The following is a 23,715-nucleotide window of genomic DNA, read 5'->3' as shown; positions in this document are numbered from 1 at the left end:
GCACAGTGGGGGGCTGAAATCTCCTGGCCCCCAAAATGCTGAAGGAACTAAAACCTTGAATCCTGAAGATGGTACAAAACAACAACCTGTTTTTTTCTCCCTCTCCCTCTCCCCTTAGGCATCCACTTCTATTTCCTATTTCCTCTCCTCAAAACCTGATCTTTTTTAGCATTTTCCCTGAGGCTATCTGTTTTCACCAGCAACCTCCTAGGCACCCCCCCCACCACCACCTGCAGCAGCCCTCAGCTTCAGTCACCTGGTTACATATCAACATATCTCTCTATATACACACACATATATATAGTAACACTTGCAACTCAACAATAGAAAGACAAGTAGCATGCTTAACCAAACAAATAAAGAATTTGAAATTTTTTCAAAGAAGATATACAAATGAAACGAACAGGAAAAGATGTTCAACAGCGTTAGTTTTCAGAAAAAATGCTTATCAAAACCATATGTAATAACTCTTCCCACCTATTAAAATACCTGTAATAAAAAGGACAAGTACTGGTGAGGATGTATAGACTTCTGAACCTTCATATATTGCTGGTGGGAATGTAAAATGATTTGGACACTTTGTAAAATCAATTAGGCAATTTTCAAAAAGTTAAACCTTTTATTGCCATATGGCCCAAAATTCCAATGAAACATAATTCCAAGCAAGATTAAATATGCCCATACAGGAGTTGCAGACAGATCTAGTCCTTATGCAAAGCAGTATGGGGTTTCCTCAGAATATTCAAAATGGATTTACCATTTGACCCAACAATTCTACTCCTAGTTAGCTACCTGGAGAATGCAAAATCAGTAATTTGAAGGGATATATGCACTCATATGCAGCACTAGTTACAACAGTCAAATGATAGAAACAATCTAAGTGCTAAAGAGGAGTGAATTAAGTAGATGTGGAATATGATAACAAATCTTAGAAATCTTGACTAGAGAATTGAGGCTAAGCCTTGCAGATGCTGCTACCACCAGACCTCCAGCATCCCACAGCCACGGTGAAACTCATGATGTTCTTTGACATCAATCACTGTAAATGGCCAGCCCTTGGGCCATGTCTCTTTCGAGATGTTTACGGACAAATTTCCAGACAGCAGAAAACTTTCATGCTCTGGACACTGGGGAGAAAGGATTTGGTTATAAAGTTTCCTGCTTTCATGGAGTTCTTCCATAATTTATGTGCCAGGGTGGTGAAGTCACATGCAATGGCACTGGCAGCAAATCCATCTATGGGGAGAAATTTGATGAAAATTTCATCCTGAAGCATGTAGGTCCCAGGATCTTAGTAATGGCAAATGATGCACCCAACACAAATGGTTCCCGGTTTTTCATCTGCACTGTCAAAACTGAGTGTGTGGAAGGAAATCACATGATCATTGGCAAATTGAAGGAGGGCATGAATGTTGAGGAACCTGTGGAGAGCTTCGGCTCTAGGAATGGCCACAGCTGCAGGGAGATCTCCATTGCGGACTACATTTCCAATACATTTGACTTGTGTTTGATCTTAAGCTATAGATCATTCCTTCTGTAGCTCAAAAGAGCATTCTTTCAAACCCTTATACTTAAAATGTTCTATAATCTTTATGCCCTCCCTACAGTTCTTTAGGTTCCATATTTTCTGTATCCCCTTCCAAGTCTAGCTTGATTATAGTTAAGTTTATGATTATGAAATAAACAGTAAACAAAAAAAGAAGAAGCAATGAGGCTACCAGAGTGGCCTGTGGAAGTCAAAATCAAAGTGGGGATGGGGAACTATTGACGATGATGGAGGACCATGGGGGCCTTACTGGTGGGTATCGTGTGGTGACATACACCGAAGCAGGGTGCAATTCTATGACTCTAAATCACATACAGTGTTGTGAAACAATGTGCTACCTCCACGTTAAAAAAAAAAAGGTGCAGTATATATGCACAATGGAATAGTACTCAATTGTAAAAGAGCTCTTACCTTTTGCAACAATATAGATGGAACTACAGGGCATTATGCTAAGTGAAATAAATCAGAATGTGAAAGACAAATAATGGATGATTTCATTCATGTGGAAGATTTCACTCTATGTGGAATACAGAGAAACAAAATAAAGGAGGCAGCAACACTAAATCCTAAACAAATCCTAGAAATACAGCTGCAGAATTGAGGTTACTAAAGGAGGGAGAGTAGCGATGGAAATAAAGGGGAGTTAGAGCCCAATGGTCTATGTGAGAGAACGTATGGGTGCTTTGGTGGTGGGTGTGATGTGGCTTGAGCAGGTGTAATCTATTCCCCTAAATCATGAACAGTGTTGTAAATTTATGATACCTCAAGTAAAAAAATTGTTTAAGTAAAAATAAATGTAAAAAAAATAAACATGCCCTCACAAGAATTTGTGCAGAGTGTTCATACAAGAGCTATTCATAATAGCAAAAAAGTGATAAACAACCAAAGTTATCCATCAATTTTCTATGAACTGACAGACAATATGTGGCATATCTAATCAGCAGAATATTGTTAAGCCAAAGAAGTGAATTAAGTGCTGTCATATGGTACAGAATGGATGAACCTCAAGAATATTATAAAAATGGAAGAATATTGTCACAAAAGTCTGCAAGTTACATGATCCCACTCGTTAAATGAGTGAAAGCAAATCCATGAAGATAGCAGTCTAGTGGTTGTTTACTGCTAGAGAAAATGAGGGAGGAAGTGGTAGGAGGGAATGCATTAATTAATATTAGGTTTCATTATAATATTCTTGAGGTTCATCCATTCTGGAGCATGTGACAACACTTAATACACTTCTATGGCTTAACAATATCCTGTTGATTAGATATGCCACATCTTAGAGGTGATGCAAATATTGTAGAATTAATGATAATAGTTGCACAATGTTGTGACTACTAAAAACCACTGATCATTTTATTTATTTTTTAAAGATTATTTATACATACAAGAACTGGGGCACAGGCCAGAGGTGTGGAGGTGAGAGGATTCACCAGACATAGAGTGAGAGCATAAGGATTGACTGAAATCCACTGCTGAAGGGAGCAGCAGGCGAGACAAGAGAGGTCTGCTGCTCCATCTGCACTAGCTCCCTGCCAGGGATAAAACTCCTGCTGGAGTGGCTGTTGACACTAGTTTTTAGATGACCAGTGACTGAATGGCAGCATCTTTACTGGCCATTCATGGGGCCCCTTTCTGGAAGGCTGTTGAGACTAATGTTTCCTAACATGGTCTCTGTATGTTGCTTGCTAGTCTTCCTGAAATGTTTTAGGATTTTAAAAAAATCTCTGGTGTCTTAAATTTTACAATGTCATGACTTGCAGATCATATTTCATTGTAGGCACTCAGTGGGCCCTTTACTTACTTATTTTTAAAACATTGCTTTTTCTTTATTGGGTTTTTTTAAATGTCATCATGTTAGAGCAGGAATTTTATTTATTGATTTTATTATAACAGTTTATTTTTACATCATTTTGTACAATTTTTTTTTTGTATACAAGAACTGGGTGTAAGCCAGAAGTAAGGATGAGGTGGGGAGCTGAGGGAATTCATCAGAGACAGAGTGGGAGCAGAACAGGTGGATCCACCGAATTACACTGCTGAGGGGAGCAGCAGGCAAGACAGGAGAGATCTGCCGTGTCATGTGGGTCAGCTCCCTGGCCAGGGATCCAACTCATGCTAAAGCTGTTGTGGCTGCTGTGGCTGGGCTTTTGGCTAGCTTCCTAGTGCTGCACTTTAAACCCTTGTGCCACCAGGAAGAGCTCTCCTTACGGGTAATTCTAAATGGAGTCTTGTAATCGTAGAGCCACACGGGTGGGTCTAGCTCTAACATTAGCTTCAAAAGGGAAAATGTTTGCGGAAAGTTCTGAACCCAGGTGAGTATGCCCAGGCATTTCTATCCAACAGCATACCAAATGGGCTGACTGGTAGAAACAATAGACAATCACTGTCGCAATTTTAGATTATTTTACATTTGTGAGAGTTTTTTATAAGTGGAATCAAGCAATACTTTTTTCAGGCTTGTTTTACTCGACAGAATTATTTTGAAATTCATTAATGCTGTTGTGTGTATAAATAGCTTGCTCCTTTTACTCCTAAGTAGTATTCCACTGTATAGAAACAGCACACGTCATTTATCTACGAATCTGTTAGTGGGCATGTAGATTGTTATTAATAGTGTTGTGATGAACATTTGTGCATATGTTTTTGTAAGGATTTATGTTTTCAGTTCTCATAGGTAAGTACTTATGGATGTGTTTTATCTTTACAAAAAATGACCAAACTGTTTTCCAAAAGTGTTTATACCAAATTTGTATTCCCACTAGCAGCATCTGAGAGCTCTAGTTTTTCCCACAGTCCTCACCAACGTTTAGTATTATTAGCACTTTTTTCTTCTTTTAGTCAATCATTTCTCTATTGGTTGGGAAATGGTTTGTTTATTTACTACTGCTTCTGTAGAAATTACCATAAAGTAAATAACCTAAAAGAGCACACATTTATTATCTGATATCTATTATTTAGAAGTCAGAATTTCCAAATTTGTCTTATGGGACTAAAGTCAAGCTGTAAGCAGAACAGTATTCCTTCGGAGGCTGCCCATGAAGGGCTTCTCTCTTGCTCTTTTCATTTTCTAAGAGCCACAAATATTTCCTGGGTCATATGTTACTCTCCATCTTCAAAGCACATCATTCCAACCTTTTCTTCTAGCTTCATATCTCCTTCTTTCAACTCTGGTACTTCTGCCTCTCTCTTAAAAGTACCCTGGCATGATTTGGTGATGGGAAACCCGCGGGGATTACAATCGAGATGGAAAAAAAAATGTGCAAAATGATGTAAAAATAAACTTTGTAATAAATAAAATTTTAAAAACATATAAAAATGGGGGAAAAAAAGAAAACAAAATGAGATTTTACTGTTCATAATAAAAAAAAAAAAGTACCCTGGCAATTATATTGGGTCCCTACAGATAATCCAGGATAACACCCCCCCACTCAAACTCCTTAATTTGATTCCATCCGAAAAGCCCCTTTTACAATGTAAGATAACATATTCACAGGTTTCAGGGGCTAGAATATGAACATCTTGGGGGACAGGGGACATTATTCAGTCTACCAGAATGGATAGTCATTGTATTATGTTTTAAACAGCTTGAGATATAATTTGCATACCACAAAATTCACCCTTCTAAAATGGTCAGTAGAGGGCACCCTGCTAGCACAAGGGTTAAGGTGTCCTTAGCTACTGCAGCAGGAGTTCCATCCTCAGCGGCCAGGGAGGGGACCCACGTGGCACGGCAGACCTCTCCTGACCCACCCACTGCTCCCCTCAGCAGTGTACTTAGTCAATCTGCCTGTTCTGCTTTCTGGAGAATCGTCTCACCGTCCCTGCACCTCTGGCCTGTACCCCAGTTCTGCATACATAAATAAATAACTCTTTAAAAAAAAAAAAGGAAGAAAGATCTATAAGGAAACTCTGGGGAAAAAATAAAGGTTCATTACTTACAGAATCTGGAAATCACATGGCACACCTGGGAGCTCACAGTCAGGCTATAGAGAAAGGAAGGGGCTGGGGATGAGATTCTGTTATTGGAATTGAGGGTGAGGCCTAGGGTTTAAGGGCACGCGTTTTATTGGTGAACTTCAGAAATAAGAACTGGAATTTAAAATGTGTGAAAAGATAAACACAAGTGGCCTAAAATGTCAGTTGCTGAGCTCTATCAAAGTCTCCAGAACAAATGCGCCTGAGATTGGGGGGGGCAGCTGGTGGTATGTTGATTCAAGATAGCTCTCTTTAAAGTGGATGCCTTCCCAAGGAAGTCTAATCAGGCACTCACATTATAAAAAGAAGACACTAACTAGTGGTAAGGGGGTGGGTGTTGAAATGTGATGAGGGTTTGGAGGAAGGGATTAAAAGTTGGAAAAAAGACATTTTGGGCATGAGTATATTCATTGTCTTGATTTTGAGTTTTCATGGTGATATGCACACCTCAAAAATTTGTCAAAATTTATGTATGTTCTATTCTTGGTGCCAACCACTTCTCAATATAGATTTTTCTAATAACATGAATTAAAGTGACAACTACAGTTCTGCCTCTGGACAATTCCCAGAGAATTGACCAGAGAATGACCTAATTATGTTTTATCTGATTCCCAATGAAAAGAAGGTATGTCAGGGAATTGCCTTTGTGTCACCTATTCCTACACTTCTCTTTTTAAGTACAGTCTCATTTCTGTCATGATGAACTCCAGGTTCAAAGAAGAGCTCTTTTTTTCCCTCTGAATTTAGAATGGACACAAGTCTTGTGAAGAGCTACTCATTAATACTGTGTTGACTTATAACTCACTTTTAATGGTCCCTTTTACCTATTTTGTTTAAAAAAAATTAACTGTAAAATATACAAAATATAAAAGTTACCATCTTAAACTTTTTTAGAAGTACAATTTGTAGACATTATGTACAGTTATATGGTCATGCAGCCATCATCACCATTCATCTCCAGAACTTTTTCATCTTGCAAAACCAAAACCTTATACCTATCAAAAAGGAACTCCTTATTTCCCCATGCCCTTGGCCCTTGGAATGAGACAGTTTAAGTAAAAGAAATTGCCAGCCAATAAGCTGTAAACTGCCCAAGCATCCTGTTTAAACAACTAAATTGTATCTCAGGCTAAGTTGCCCCAGCATCTGGCTTAGACAAGGAGACAAGACAGCGGACTAGCGGTTCTTCCTTTGATCCTTTTCAAACAATTTGGCCCAACCAGTCTGATCAAAGGTGCCATGCTAGACAAAACAGACAAACAAACAAACAAAAACATCAAATCCTGACTAATGATTGCCTTCCAGTTTCCTGGAGAGAGAAGCACACATGCTTGGTTGGAATGTAACCAGACTGAGTCACCTGGGAGCAGTCCAACCCAGAAAAAACCATGATACTGCTCTCCTTTGCCCATATGGACCTGCCCTTTCAAAATTTCCTCCAAACTCCCCTCAGGGAGCCAAGCTAAAATTTTCCCTGTCCAACACAGGTTCTCTCATGCATGAGCCTCTAATGAAACTTTGTCAGATATAGCCCGAACTCTGGTGAATTTGTATTCTTAGGACATCTCTGGATCCACACATTTTGGAAGGCCTGTAACATATTTGTGGTGGCTCAGATGGGGCAGTCTTGAACCAGAACCCCTATCCTTACGACCCAATAGGAGAAGCAGTGGGCAGCTGCAGCTCATCCCAGGCTAGCTGGGTTATGTTTGTTGCTGGGGTCTGAACATAGGGCAAGAGCCTTTTTTATTCAGAAGGTGAGGGGTGCCACAGCTGGCTGCTGTGGGGGCTGCTATGTGCTTGCAAGCAGTTGCCTTTACCTTTACTCCATTTCTGGGTTGATCAGTAGGTCTCTGACACCCTCCAGCCATGGGGTGCCAGAATCTCCCCAGGCAACATTTTTCTCTCTTCTCTTCTTATTCCCTGTATCTGTGATTTTCTGAAGTCCTTCTGGTTTAATTTCGGGCACTTAGGCAGGAAGCATACTAGGTATGTGGATGTACTGACTGTGAGCCACTGATTAATAAGTGGCAAGACAGTCAGTAGCAAGTGGGTTGCACCCATTTTGCCCATCTCTGATCTTCCGGCATATTGAGTGGACACTCAGAAAGATTGGGTTGAACCAGTGACAGCAAATAACTTGGCCAGACTTTGTATTTACTTTCTGTCATCCGTCCCTTACCTTGTGCAAATAACTTTGAGGAGCTGACCTTTGTGGTATGCTCTGTGAGAAATACAAGCCAGTATCTGGAATCAGCTCTTAGATAATTTAGAAAACGATATTTCCTGTCTTATTCTGTGTTGAATCAAACACCTGATTCAGTATCTCTCTGTCACTGTAGAGAAAAGAGAGATTGAACAGAATTTGGATTTAGTGCAAGTTTAGAGAGGTAGAGAGTGTCATATTCTAGAGAGGCTTTTTCTGCCTCTTTAAGAACTTCTTTTCCTCATTCTCTAAGCTCTTTGCTCTCTATCTCTCTTCAAGTTATTTCACTCAATATTTTGGGTAAAAAGCTTTCCATATAGATCTGGTGGTGCTCCACTGCCCTAGGCCATTGGCAGAGACAGGGAACATTGTCATCATTCCAGAAGGCGCCTGGCTCTCTCTTTTATCAGTGCATTTTAAACCCTGTCTTACTTTTCACTCTTTTGTGTTTCTGCTTGGGAGACAAAGACACATGCATTGGCTTGACTTGTGTTTCTAACAGACTGTTCTCCTTGGAACACTGTATCTTTAAGAATCCATTTTCCTCAACTTGGAAACAGAATCTTCTCTCCCCTAGAGAGAAACTACTTCCTCTTTTGGCTTGTCTCTGGGAACTCCTTCTTTATCCTTAGTCAGTTTTCTTTGGGGCTGGGGTCTGCCTTGAGCTGAACCCAGAAGTGGCACATACTAGAGGAAGTGGGGAAAGTGTACCTGTGAGTCAGTAGAGTTGTTCAGATTCTGGTTTAGAAAGACTGACCAAGAGTCAAAAAAAAGTAATGTGGTGGATGGGGTCAATATGTGCCTTGTTGATTGCAGTCAACCTGGTAGCTCTTTGCCACTTGTCTCAACCTTCCTCCCCCCAGAAAACAGTTCCTCTGTCCTTGCTGGGTGTAGAATGACCCATCTGCTGCAAAAATGAAAACAACAGAGATTGACAGAGGAAGCTAGGAAACAAAGGCAAATGCAGAGAGAAACACAGATTTTAGGTCTTCTAGTCTGTCCCCTAGCTTAGAGTAACTTAAAGGGGCCAAGAAGATCAGTTCTAGACCTTCCCTGGCAGCAAACTGCACTAGGGAAAAACCAATGCATATACTGCAGGAGAGAAGGACTCTGGAAAAGTAATGTCCCAACCACCTTAAACTGACATGACCAGTAGATAACCAGGTGGAGCCTCCTTCCTCCAGAGCCTGTCAGATAAGAGGCCCATCTCTCCGAGGGAACCTGAGGGCTTGCACCTATCTCCAGCCCTAGGCTGATTCCATAGCAGAGCCAACAATTAAACTATCTCCTTTTTTATCCTACTTGCTTGCACTTACCTTCCCCCACCGCCATCTTCTATCATCATATGCCAAATATTTAATATTCCTTAAGATTAACCTTGTTCTTCTTTTGCATTTTCTTTGTAAGTTCCATAAATTAAAATTATAAAATGAATGTACACATATACTTTACAGCATACGCCTACCTTATAAATTTGAATGTTTATAAATTATTTTCCACTAGTAAAACACATATTTTTGCTTTTAAGACGGGCTCACTTATAGTTGTTAATCATCTAGTGATTGCACAATAACACCATTAGCAGTTACCAAAACCACACACATCTCATGCTTGTTGCATCTCTAGCCACGCTAACAAAATTGCTCTACACATGACCCACACTGAGGTTAACAAAATGAAGAAGCTTCTTGGAACCGCTGTGCTCTCTGCTGCTACACTGCTCCCCACCATCCCCTTAACATCCTATGCTTCAGTGGCAACGGCTTTCCTAGATTAATTCTCATCTCTCTGATCATTCTGATCCCAACCTCTGTCTTAGCTAAGTTATTTGATGACATCTGCAGCCCCGTGGTTGAGTTGCTATAGCTGGAGTGTCTGGGTTCACCAAGATGACTGGGAGAGGAGGTCTGGTCTTTCTGACACGTGACGTAAAAGTTTTTACCACTTCAGATTCCTAATCTGTCCCCCTGCAGAAATCTCATGAAGACCAAGTGGTAAGAAATCTTTCTATTTCTCGCTAAGTCTAAAATAGTTAAGAAAAAATGGGAGGTGGGAGTGGTAAAACAGCTCATTGATATTATAACTACTCATATTTTAAGGATTTTGTCTTTAGTATTAGTTGCTCACCCCCAAGGAAGTAATTGTCTGTCTTTGCTGTTGTCTCAAGAATTTTCTTTTATATTTTCTAGCTTGAGGTTTGCTTTTTCCATCCTGAAGTGCTGTTCCATGGGTAAGAAATTCTTTTCCCTAGTCTTGAAAAAGGGCTGCCTCCAGACTTTGTTTAAGGTAAATAAACACAAAAACAAACAAATAAAAACCCTATCAAGCTACTACTTTGTATTTTCTAGTAAGCTATAAAGAATGCTTATTGGTTGGTTGGACAAACTTCTAACTTGCTAACTGGGCCTGTAAAAAAATTAGAGTTTTTAATCTAAATTTCTTATTTAAATTAGCTAAACTGATGTGCCTCCCTGGTACACAAGTGGTTAAAGCGCAGCACTATGAAGCTAGCCACTGCAGCACAAGTTCTATCCCTGGCCAGGGACGTGACCCACGGGGTGCAGCAGACATCTCCTGACTCGCCCTCTGTTCCCCTCATGTATTTCAGTAAATCCTCCTTTTCTGTTCTCCACAGTCTTTGGTGAATCCTTTCATGGTCTACCCCCTGCACCCCTGGCCTGTACCCCAGTTCTCGTATGCACAAATAAATCTTTATTTGGGGTACAGGCCAGGGATGCAGAGACAGTGAGAAGATTCACCAGAGACAGAGTGGGGAGCAGAACAGGCAGAGAGACCGAGTACACTGCTGAGGGGAGCAGTGGGTGGGTCAGGAGAAGTCTGCCGGGTCAGGAGAGGTCTGCCGCGCCATGTGGTCACCTCCAGGGCATCTTCTCCTCATCCTCAAGAGCTGTTATCTTTTGTTCTTTTTATGCAAAAATCATGAATGAAATATTTTCTTTCTCAGAAATGGGCCTGGTCTCTGTGCGGCAGAGCAGAAACAAGGACTTTTGGAAACTCTCTGATTTTCCTCTGCTTATCTTTAAATTAGTTCTAGACCCTGCAGGTTTTGGTGATGGTTAAATGAAACGTTTAACACATAAAAGTCTTGATTTCATGCTATATTGAAAACCTCCTTGAAGAATGATGTGGCACAAGGGGTTAAAACGCAACACTACACAGCTAGCAGAAGCCACTTCAGCAGGAGTTCCATCTGGCCAGGGAGCTGACCCACATGGCGCAGCAGACTTCTCGCTCCTCCACAGCTCCCCTCAGCAGTGTATTTCATCAATCTGCCTGTTCTGCTCCCCACTGTCTCTAGTGAATCCTCTCACCCACCCCAGCCCCCACACCTCTGGCCTGCACCCCAGTTTTTGTGTGTATAAATAAAATAATTTTTTTAAGAAAAGAATGATTTTGTACAAATTATAATCCAAGTTATTTTAAAAATTAGGATCTCTTTGTCTTGAAAGGGAGTTTTCACTAAAGAGACCAAAGAACAAGCAATCCTGGGGAAAGCATCTTTTTTTCCCTCTACTTCCTTTAGAAATGAAAAAAAAAAAACTTTTGTCTTTCAAGTGCAAATTTGGAAAGCAATGTCTTGTCTGAAATAGTTACTATTTGGAGATCAAGTTAGTGGAAATTTTTAGTGTCTTAGTAGCTATTTCTTGAAGTTAATATAAGGATCCCAAAAAATTAAATGAAAATTAAGAGATCTGTGTGTATATATGTGTGTGTGCACATATGTGTGTGCCCATTTTTCCATCCAAGTACTGTTATTGAAATAAATATGTATATAATTGAATTACAAGTAGTTATTATATAAATTCTAAATTCAAGAAAGTAATAGAAATTAATCCAATATATTTGTGAGAGCATGATCTAGGATTTTTGGTAAATAAGGACTAGCTCAAAATTTAATGGTTTCATTTGTAGTACGCATGCCTTTAAAGCTATAATGTTGTGTGTTACACTTCTACTCGCTGTTTAAATGTGTTCAAATCAGAAATAGTTCATGGGCTCTAACTAACCTGGTCTCAAAGTTTTATGGTTAGTATCAAAAGAAACAGGCCCAAAATGACATTGTTTGTGTTAAGCACAAGTCAGAAATGTGTATGAAGTCAACGGGATCAGCACAAAAATAAACTTACTCAAAGGGATGGGAATATCTATTAATCTCAGAAATGTATGGTACCTTAAACTTTAAAATCAAGTTCAATTAAATAATAGGTTAAAGTTTAAAAGTAATTATTTTAAGCTACATGTTCTTACCAGCTTAACTGTTTGGAAGGGCAAAAAATATCTGCCACCCAAAATATGCCTCTGGCAAGAAAGAGATTTACTTCTTGGGAGGAACCTCTAATGACTGGTAGCTCATGTTTGTATCTGAGCTTCTGTCTCTGGGGGTCTTTTCCAGGAGGACCTAGTCTCCCTCTCTCTTTCAATGCAGAAGGTGGAAACACCTTTGTCATCCCCAGTAAATGCCCTGGCCTGATTTCCCCTTTTCTTCCTCTAATCTCCTTTATCCTAGCTAATTCATTTAAGGAGCTTTGAGGGGAGGTGCTAAGTTACTCATCATGGTGGGTCTCTGCAGCTCTTCCCTTTAGCCCCCTAAAGGAACCCAGAGGGGTTTGGGATAATTTACTTTGTGGCTGACAATTAAGTTAGGGATTCCACTCCTAGGAAAAGCTGAAATTACAGTTGATAACCCTAGTTTGAATGTGTTCCTTTTATCATTTAAGTAATTTCCAAAATTTCTCATTGAGAAATTAAGATTTTATTTATTAAGCATTTAAAATTGTTGAAATTTTGGGTTTATTTTTGGTGTATATATATATATGCTTTAGAAATTATTAGAATTTAATTGTAAGTCTTTAAATTTAAAGAAATAATGATGTGATAATTCCTAGAAGTCTAAGAATGTGAAAATTAGAATATGGGGTTTTGAGAGATAGAATGTGTGTGTGTGTGTGTGTGTGTGTGTGTGTGTTTAAAAGTATTAAAAATGGAGGTATTTTGCTCCACTTTTAGGAAAGATTTAATAAAATACAATACTTAAGAGGTGGGGAAGCTAACGAATGTGTTGAAGGCTTGAGAGCGGACTATTACAAAATCACCTTGTGATAAAGCTAGATGAAATCAAATGACTTGTTATTAGGGCTTTTTAAAATTATGCTTTAACATACATCTGTGAAACCAAACTTTAATCTCTTTCACTTGCTTGAGAGATAAAAGTATTCTGTTTTATAATCTGTATGAATATGCTAAGCCTATAAGAAAACTTCCCTGAAAATCAAAATTCTAAATTAATAATAGTTTTTGATTAGTTAAAAGAAGAATATAAGAAGTATTGGAAGGACTTCTAAGACACCCCATAAAATTCGTCTCCTTGTAGAAAGAGAGTAAAATGAATTGGGCCAATTGGGGTATTTTAAAACTTCATTGAAGGTATTGTTGCACCAGGAGAAATGTTGAATCTTTGCAGCATGTACGTGTACAAGTGTCCTAAAATTATATGGAACAAACTCTAACATGTTCCTGGTCAATTCTACTGCTTCTAAAATATCTGTATCTGGATATCATAAAATTGAGCAACTTTTCTTGTCAGTTGCTTTGTGATCAGATTTTGAAATGTTTCACAGTGTTTGCTTACAAGCCTTGGTATACAGAAAAATTCACAGCAAAGGGATTACCAGTACTTGGGAAATGTAAACTTGTCATGGTGCTGAGGAAAACTACAGCATTTATGGAAAAACTGGAATCATAAAAATTAGTAACAGGAGATTGAGAGTTACTACATGGAACTGAATAAACTGAGAAGGACCAATATACTTGAGAATGACTTTTTGAAATACTGGGTTTGATGTTTGATCTTTTATTTCCAGAAAAGTTCTCTTTGAGTAGTGCTATGATCTGCATCAATGGTATTTTGCATCTTTTATGAGTAAAACTAGAATATTTGCTTTCCTCCCTTTCCCACTCCAAAAATGTAAAAACAATTAGTATTTGTATTTCTCACAGCAACGTGTTTATTTGCCTAAATCCAGTAAGAATGCCCTTTTCCTCCATAATAAAATACTGGAAGCCTGGTAATTTGATTGGGGTGTTACATTTGAAATCAGACTGCCTTCAGGAATTCACAAATCTGAAAGCCTTCAGGTAAAAGCTTTCTTTCAGGGCTTGAGTTTCGTCAGGAAAAAGGTAAGGAAAGTCATTGCATGGCAGACCTGGAAACCACAGGACATTTGGGGGCTTCAAGAAGAGGAAATTATCCCAAGACACAAGCATTACAGACAAAGTCTGATGGTGAAACCTTGGCATGGTCCCCTGCTTTGAAAGGCTGATTATTGAGAACTCAGTCTGACGTTCCTTGTGAATAGTTTCAGCAAAGGTATGCAGTTCTATTTTGCTCTTGTGCTCAAGCAAAAGAACTGGACAAGTTTACTAAAACTAGACTTAATTTGCAAATGAGTTTTACTACAATTGTTTGGTAGACTGGATTAAGGGTGGAAAGAAATTATGTTTCAGTACCGTATTTTTTTTTTAAAGATTTATTTATTTGTACATACAGAACTGGGGTACAGGCCAGAGGCTCAGGGGCGGTGAGAGGCTTCACCAAAGACAGAGTGGGGAGCAGAACAGGCAGATCTACGAAGTACACTGCTGAGGGGAGCAGCGGGCGGGTCAGGAGAGGTCTGCCACGCCATGTAGTCTCCTCCAGGGCAGGGGGGATTCGAGCTCATGCGGAAGTGGCTTTAGCTTCTCAGTGCAGTGCTTTAACCCACTGCGCCACCAGGGAGGGCCTCAGTACCGTATTTTTAAAATCAGTTTCTAGTCCTCTTAATTTGCTGTTTATGTTTTTCTTGTAGGTTAGATTAGATCTTAAATTTTTAATATTTGGCTATATTTCAAACTAACATTTCTTGATTTTCTCCCATCTCTTGGATTGATTGAAAACTGCAGCTGTCCTTTTCTAAAAGAAAATCAAAAAAGGGGAACTCTGTCAGCTCAAAGACATCATCAATCATAGCCTGCCAGTGTTTAAGCTCCTCTCAAGCCTTCGGCCAATGAAGTATGGCCTTTGCATTCCACAACGAAGGATTCAAACACTGTCTGTGTAACTTGTTGACAAAGTTTCTATTTTCCAGGTTACAACATTGGGTTGATGTTAATGTACGATTTCTAGCCCACCCTACCCAAGAGAGGTCAGCCTCTTCTACTGTTAGCTGGAATAGCAGCAAGAGATTTTCTCTCCTCCAGACATAGGGAAAATGACCCTCGCCAGCAGGAAGTGAAAGAGCTTCTGCCACCAATTCACATAAGATTAAGAGGAAATTTTCTCTTGGGGAAGGATGAAACCATCTAGGTAAAAGAAATTGTGAACCAATAAGCTATAAATGTCCCAAGCATCCTGTTTAAACAACTAACTTAGATCTCAGGCCGAGTTGTCTTCAGCAGCTGGTTTAAGCAAGGGTACTAAATCAAGGACTAGCAGTTCTGCCTTTGATCCTTTTCAAACAGTTTGGCCCACCAGTCTGATCAAAGGTGCCATGCTAGACAAAAAACAACAACAACAACATTAAATCTTGACTGATGATCGCCTTCCACTTTCCTAGAGGGGCAAACTTCATATGTGCAGTTGGAACATAACCAGTCTGTGCATGCCTGGGAGTAGCCCAACCCAGAACAAGCTATGATGCTGCTCCTCCTAACTCAATTCCTAAATTTCCTACTAAGTCCCCGCAGGTTGACAAGCTGAAGTCTTCCTTTCCCAGCACTGGACCCTCAGGCACAAGCTGCTAGGAAAACCTTGCCTGATTGAGGCAAATCTCTCTGGAAAATTTGTTCTCCTAGAAAAGTTCTTGATCCATACAGTTTGGAAGGTGAGTACATCAACAACCATTCTATCTCCTGGTTCTATGAATTGGACTACTCTAGATATCTCATATACATGAAATCATAGTGTATTTGCCTTTTGTGGCTGGCTTGTTTTTCTTGGTATTATACCCTCATTGTTTATCCACATAGTAACATGTCAGAATTGCCTTTATGTAAGGCTTAATATTGTGTTTTGTATGCCAATTAAAATCCAAATCATTGCAAATCATTGCAAATGTGTCTTCAATCTTTGACCATGGAAACCTACAAGATGTCAGAAAATAAAATAGTTCTAGAACTCACTTAAAGGTGATGGAATTTGAGAGAAGTTTAGGGAAGATAATCAAAGCACTGCCTTATAATTCAAATCAGAGAAGTTGGGCTTTCCAAATTAATTGATCCAGGAATCTTCCATTTTCTCCCTAAGAATTAATGTTGAATATTATTATTCCATGAGACTAATTTTTGCTGCTTGAACATAAAGTATGCTGCTAATCAGGTTTCTTTTTGGTTGAGAATGACATCAATAGCTGGCTGAAAAGTGTGTCCAGCTAAACCATGCACACAGCTCAGGAAGGAATTTCCAATGGTGAAATACCTGCTAAAACAGCCAGACTATCCAGCTCATGCCTGGTGAGTGAGTTACTGCTGCTCGCGTGAGGCGATGCACACATCCAGTTTGGTTTCAGTCACAGCCACACAGGTAGCGTGGGGTAGGCCATCCCAGGGCCGCACCCAGAGTAACAGACATTTCTAACTCCTACTTTACTTGACAGCAGCAGCCAGGAAACCAGGGCAAGACTGACTGGAGCCAAAGTGGCAGAGATTAGAAGGTACACATTTATGGGTGAGAGAGTTGTGCCAGAGAAGCTAAGGGCTCTTTAGTTCCACAGAGTCCTACCTCTTCCAGCTCTGGTTAAAAAAATTGTACTTTTAGGAGAAGCTTGGAATTCTGAATGTCATTAGTACCTCGGTGGAAGGCATCGTCCCACCGTGACTTAGGATTCACTGAACAAATACTTTACTTTTTTCATTTCCTCATAGTGTCCCTTGTGTCCAGGATCCCCTTCATGTGTATATACAGAAAGGTAATGAATTCTTATAAAATCATTTTGCACCATATGATAAAGAAAATTGAGAGCTCCCTCACCCCACCCCACCATGGTGGCACAGGAGTTAAGTCTCAGCACTATGAAGCTGTCCACAGCCACTGCAGCACGAGTTCAATCCCGGGCCAGGGAGCTGACCCACATGGCGCAGCAGGCCTCTTCTGTCTCACCTGCTGCTCCCCTCAGCAGTGTACTTCACCAGTCTGCCTGTTCTGCCCCCCACTTTGTCTTTGCTGAATCCTTACATCCCCTACACCTCTGGTCTGCACCCCAGCTCTTGTACTCATAAACAAATATATCTTTTTTTAAAAAAAAAAAAGTGAATATTTAGGCCCTCCCTGGTGGCGCAGCGGGTTAAAGCACAGCACTGAGAAACTGAAGCCACTTCCCCATGAGTTCGATTCCCGCCTGCCCTGGAGGTGACCACATGGCGCGGCAGACCTCTCCTGACCCGCCCGCTGCTCCCCTCAGCAGTGTACTTCGTCGATCTGCCTGTTCTGCTCCCCACTCTGTCTCCGGTGAAGCCTCTCGCCGCCCCTGAACCTCTGGCCTATACCCCAGTTCTGTATGTACAAATAAATAAATCTTTAAAAAAAAAGTGGATATTTAAGTGATACTACATTTAAGGGTGCACAACACATGGACTAGGGAAATCAAAGTGAAGGATCACTCTATAATAGCTGAAAATATAGAAGAGCATATTTGTGACCTGGAGATATAGAATGGGTTGGGGAAGAACTTTATGAATAAATTATCAAAAGTCAGACCATAGGTAAATCTTTCATAAATTTGAATACGTTAAGATGGAACATTTCTATTAAAATAAAACACCATGGATAAATTAAAGGTAAAATTGGATAGCATACATGGTCTAACAAAGAAGTAACACCTAAAGTATACAAGAACTTTGGCAATAAAAAATCAACTTCAGTAGAAAATTAGGCAAATGCTATGTACAATCATTTTATAGAAAGCAAACCCCAAAGCATATATATCTAGAGATGCTCAAGTTCATTATAATCAGAGAAATGTAGATTTAAAAATAAAACATCACTTTCTACCTATCAAGCTGACAAAAATTAGAAAGTAAGATTATCCCAAGTACTGGTGGAAACTGGCATTATAGGAAGTTTCATGTAGGTAGAAAGGTAGATTTTTAGCATCGTTCTGGAAGAATGAACTGGAAGTCGTTACCTAAAAGTCCCATGCCTCTACAATTTTATTCCTAACTCATTATCCCAAAAGTGTTCACTGTGGCAGTGATTGTGACGTGGAGTGGAGAGGCTGTGAAAATGTGTGCAGCAGAATGAGACAAGGGCCTAGATGTGTATACAGGAACACTGATGGAGCTTTTATCTTTTTTAAGATTTATTTATTTATGCACACAAGAACTTGGGTGTAGGCCAGAGGTGTGGAGGGTGAGAGGAGTCACCAGCGACAGAGTGGGGTGCAGAACAGACAGATCTACTGAAAAACACTGCTGAAGCAGTGGCGGAGACAGGAGAGGTCTGCTGTGCCATGTGGGTCAGCTCCTCGGCTGGCTGGGGATGGAACTCTTGCTACAGTGGCTGGCATAAGCTTGACAGTGCTGTCTTTCACCCTTGTGCCACCAGGGAGCACCCCCCCTTAAGCTTTTAAATGCAGTTTTGAAAAGGAAATAAGCTATACAATATAATGCCATTTGCATATATTTGAAAAAATATGTACACAAAATAATATATTTTGCAAGAATATCAATAAGTGAAGATACATACTAAACATATTATCATAGTTGAATAGTAAAATGAAGAAACCAAATGGAAGTCCAATATGGGGATGAAAAATAAGTAAACAAGAAATGAGCATTGCCCAGACCACTGGTAATGTGAAAATAAAATACAAAATTATAAGATAGGAGGCAATAAAAGTAGCCAGTGTCAGATTTCTTTTTTAAAAAAGATTTTATTTAGGCCCTCCCTGGTGGCGCAGCGGGTTAAAGCACAGCACTGAGAAGCTAAAGCCACTTCAGCATGAGTTCGATTCCCGCCTGCCCCGGAGGTGACCACATGGTGTGGCAGACCTCTCCTGACCCACCCGCTGCTCCCCTCAGCAGTGTACTTCATCGATCTGCCTCTTCTGTTCCCCACTCTGTCTGTGGTGAAGCCTCTCACCACCCCTGAGTCTCTGGCCTGTACCCCAGTTCTGTATGCATAAATAAATAAATCTTTAAAAATATATAGGAGTGGTGAGAGAATTCACCACGTGGAGCAAAATAGACAGATCTATGAAGTACACTGCTGAGGGGAGCAGCGGGCGGGTCAGGAGAGGTCTGCCACGCCATGTGGGTCACCTCTGGTGCCAGGGATCTGGGATCAAACTCGCCATGAAGCGGCTTCAGCGAGCTTCATGGTGCTGGGCTTATACCACTGCACCAGCAGGGAGGGTCCCAGTGTCAGATTTCAAGAACTAAAGAAACCAAATGTCTGACTTCAAAATCTGTAGGATGCCGAACAAAATGAGTCCAAGTGAGTGACTTAACCTATAGAGGCTGCGCTGCTAACAGAAAATATTGTAGAACTGATGCTCAGAGGCTCACTGGTCACTTACAGACAACCTCTCTTTTTCAAGGGCCCGTTCTTCATTGTTAATCACATATTTTACCACGTAATAAATTTTGAAATCTCTCATACTCATTTAATCCCAGCAGACAGTGAAGAACACCATGGCCCTAGATGTAACTATTCATTCATCCAACAAATATCATTTAGTGTCTAGTATGCAAGGGTGAACCTGAGGATGTAGTCTAGATCATTATTATTATGTTACAGTGCATTCCATACTGGAACAAAAATCTGCCAGTGATACAGAAGGTACACAGGCTAAGGTCTGAGCGCAGCCATAAGCTTGTGGGCTAGGAAAATTATTTTTCATTAAAAGTATTGCTTAGGGGCCCTCCCTAGTGGTGCAGCGGGTTAAAGCACAGCACTAATAAAGCCACTTCAGCATGAGTTCGATTCCCTGCCCTGGAGGTGATCCACATGGAGTGGCAGACCTCTCCTGGCCCGCTCACTACTCCCCTCAGCAGTGTACTTCACCAGTCTGCCTGTTCTGCTCCCCACTCTGTCTCTGCTGAATCCTCCAATTGCCCCTGCACCTCTGATCTGTACCCCAGTTCTGTATGCATAAATACATAAATCTTAAAAAAAAAATCTATTGCTTAGGAACACTATATTTCTCACTGAATGCTTTGTCAGTTGTCATGTTTTCTTCATCACAAGGCCACCCCACACACACACACCTCCCCATAACATGCAAATTATTGGGCTTTAGTGGGTATCACTCCCAATGTAAGAGCTGATGTAGTTGAAGGGGCCTCAAAATCAGTTAGGGTTTCAATTATTTACAAGTAATACTTGCTGGTTAATTTGAAAAAGGAGTAAGCTGAATCACATGATATCTCACTAGTGTGCTCCGTTATTAAATCTTTGCTGAAAGCAGGGGTCCTTCTGCCAAGATTTGGGTCTGGGAAACTTGCAGAGCTTGCTGATGAGCAGAGGGAATATTAAGCCAAGGTCTGCTGCATGGTGCTTTGGCTTTTAATAGTGGCAAATTTATACTTTGACAGCTCAATAAATATGTAAGGCATTCGTGTGTGCCACAAATCCAACCTTCAATGGGTTAGCATAATGAGGCAGTATAAATTCACAGTAGGTAAATCTGCACAGATTTCTAAACTCCCACCTCTTCAGTTCTCAATTCACTATGTAATAACATCCCACAGAAGATTTCAGAATCAATAATTCTCTATCAGAGGCTTTGAGGAAGCAGAAGCAGCCCTATTCAGATAACTACTCTGAGGGAAGTCCGAGTCATGATGAGGCTCCAACACACGTACTCAGCTCAGCTGCAGTTATAATTAAGGATAAGTCATGATCTGCCTTTAAAATATCTTCCATTTTCCATGCCTTACTTGCACAGCCATAACTATTTAAAAAAAAATCAAATCATCAAGTGCTTCAATTGGGTCTTCATCCTATCCTCTTATTTCTGATGTCAAATGTATAAACCCTTGAGCTCGGCTGTCTGATTCTGAAGAGCCTGTTAAAGGACTTTTTAATAATTTAGTGGTTGAAGGATTTTACACTCATTCCCTCTTGGCCACCTCCTAATATCCTAAAATACAAACTTTTTACTCATCTCAGCTTTGATTTGGAGTATGGAGTTCTAGAGAGTAGAAATGAAAAATGACTAAAAACCTGCAATCCTGTCCTTCTTGCCAGACTCCCAACGGGATAAGGCCCTTGTCACGTAAGCTGACTTATAATTGGCTTGGAACAGAAAGCTCAGAGTGGTACAGACAGTACATTTACCAGCTGCAGTTGTATGTGGCTTTTATTTAAATATTTCCAGAAAAGTGCCCAGAGAGGTCATCGGTAGAGCCATAAAAGATTTGTATTGTATCACCCAAACAAAAACATTATAAGAAAATAATTGCTTGGGGTGAAATTGACAAACTTGACTAGCAGAACTCCAGAACCTTTGATGGTGACGATATACCCCTAGCTTTAGTAAGTACTTTCCTTGACCAAAAATATACAAATATGTAGCACTTGCAAAGCCTCTGTTTTCACTTTTTTTGTTACCGATGAGAAAGAGGTGGGCATATTTAAACATTCATGTCCACATAAGTACACAGGCTTATGTGTATGCTCATGCATGAATTGCAGTTAGTCAACATTTATTGAATGTAGAACACTATGTGGCAACAGGTACCAGGGGAAATTAAAAAAAATCTAATCTCTGCCCACATGATAGTTACAGTCTAATGAAGAATTTACAATGCACAGGAAGATGAGCAAAATTTGATTACTCTAGAGATATAAACCTCTCTCTTCAGTAACATGTGTCCCTTCTAAGTCCAAAACTAATGTGTTTCTTTCATAAACATCCATCCTGTGATGCCAGTACTGAAAAATATATATTAACAAATATATGTCCTTTCGGATTTATTTTTCCTATGCTTACAAAATGTCTTTAAAATGAAATTACAATCATACTAAGTATATCATGTTATAAGCTGATTTTCTCATTCGACAAGTCATAAAAGTTTCCACGTCATTAAAGGAAATAAAATATTTAATGATGCTATAATATTCTGTCATAAAGTATGCCTTAATTTCTTTAAAAAAATGTCTAATTCACAATAATGCAAAAGTAATTAACACTATTGAACTGTACCCTGAAAAATGGTTAAGGTGGTTAAACATTTCTTTAAAATATTCTCATTATTGGCCCTCCCTTATGGCGCAGAGTGTTAAAGCGCAGCACTAAGAATCGAAAGCCACTTCTGCATGAGTTGGATCCCTGCCTGCCCCGGAGGTGACCACATGGCGTGGCAGACCTCTCCTGACCCGCCCGCTGCTCCCCTCAGCAGTGTACTTCGTTGATCTGCCTGTTCTGCCCCCCACTCTGTCTCTGGTGAATCCTCTCACTGCCCCTGCAACTCTGGCCTGTACCCCAGTTCTGTATGAATAAATAAATACATCTTTAAAAATATATATTCTCATTATTGAAAGGTGTTATTTTTTGTTATTATAAATAATTTCATAATGAGCAATCCCTGAGTGGATCTTTTGCATGTGATATCTCTGATTCTTTGGGGAAAATTCCTAGACTTGGAATTGCTAAGGACAAATAGAAATATCTTTATTGTTTATTAAATTTTTTAAATTTTAAGTCTTGCTGTGATTTTTCAGAAAATGTAAAAAGTATAAAAAAGAAAATAAAAGCTACTTTTTCACTCTATGTGTAGAAGTAAGGAATATTATGAATTTGGTGATTATATAGACTTTTTTCTTTGTATATGTCATATATGTAATAGGGACCATATTATATTTGGTAATCTGCATGTTCACACTAAGAACATGATAAATATCTTTCCAAGCCAATATCTATGGCAGATATATAATTATATTTCATTCCTGAAATAAAGTTCGCTGTGCAAGTGTACCATAACAGATGTAACCATTACATATTTCTATTATTTTTTGTTTTGCCTTATTAGCAACATGGTTCCCCCTAAGGTAAATTTTATTATCACAACAATTTTCAATTCATACCACAATATGGGTGAAAAAAAAATAAATGAGCTGTGAGAGACTACTAAGTTATGTATTACAGAACAAGGTTTTCATGAGGAGTCTTGTATATACAGCTTTGTACACTTATGTGATTATTTCCTCAAGAGAAAGTCCTAAATACAGAATTGCTAAGTGAAAAAAAGCAAGCATATTTTTTCTTCTTTCTTTTATTTTTTTATTATTATATATATATTTTACATCATTCTTCATTTTGTGCATTTCTTCATCTCAGTTGTAATCCCCATGGGCTTCCCACCACCAATTCACCTGTGTGCCATCACCACAGTCCAGTGCATTCTTCCCATGCCAGTTCTGATCCCATTCCCCCTTCCACCCCCATAAAATGTCTCTGGTTTATAGTTGTTTATTGTTTTCATTTTTACTCTATTACATTTGTTTGTCTCTCTTTTTTTTCCACCCTGGTCCCTTATGCTCCTGCTATGAGAGAAACCATCTGGTATTTTTCCTTTTCTTTCTGGCTTATTTCACTAAGCATGATCCTTTCCAGTTCTATCCATGTTGCTGCAAAAGGCATGCGCTTAACTTTTTGATCGCTGAGTAATATTCCATTGTGTATATGTACCACATCTTTTTAATCCAGTCTTCTATTTTTGGGCATTTGGATTGATTCCATGTCTTCTCTATTGTAAATAGAGCAGCAATAAACATGGGGGTGCAGGTGCCCTTTTGGATCCATGTTTTTGTGTCCTTTGGGTATATACCTAGGAATGGGATTGCTGGATCTTTTGGAAGCTCTATTTTCAGCCTTTTAAAAAACCTTTACATCAAACAGTTTTCCATAGTGGTTGTATTAGCTAAAAAGGCAAGTATATTTTAAATACTTTGGGACTATAACATCAAATTTCACTTCAAAAAGGATGG

At 39.6% G+C, this 23,715-nt stretch overlaps 1 pseudogene; it reads left to right on the top strand.

Moving 5' to 3' along the window:
* The first annotated feature begins 1,016 nt into the window (after nucleotides 1–1,016).
* Nucleotides 1,017–1,540, top strand: LOC101630453 (annotated as a pseudogene).
* Nucleotides 1,541–23,715: the final 22,175 nt, after the last annotated feature.

The sequence above is a fragment of the Condylura cristata genome, unplaced genomic scaffold (genome assembly GCF_000260355.1).
Source record: "Condylura cristata isolate star-nosed mole 26May11 unplaced genomic scaffold, ConCri1.0 scaffold00019, whole genome shotgun sequence".
NCBI classification, from domain to species: Eukaryota; Metazoa; Chordata; class Mammalia; order Eulipotyphla; family Talpidae; genus Condylura; species Condylura cristata.
Note: the sequence above shows the minus strand (reverse complement) of the source record. Positions and strands in the feature narration are given on the sequence as shown.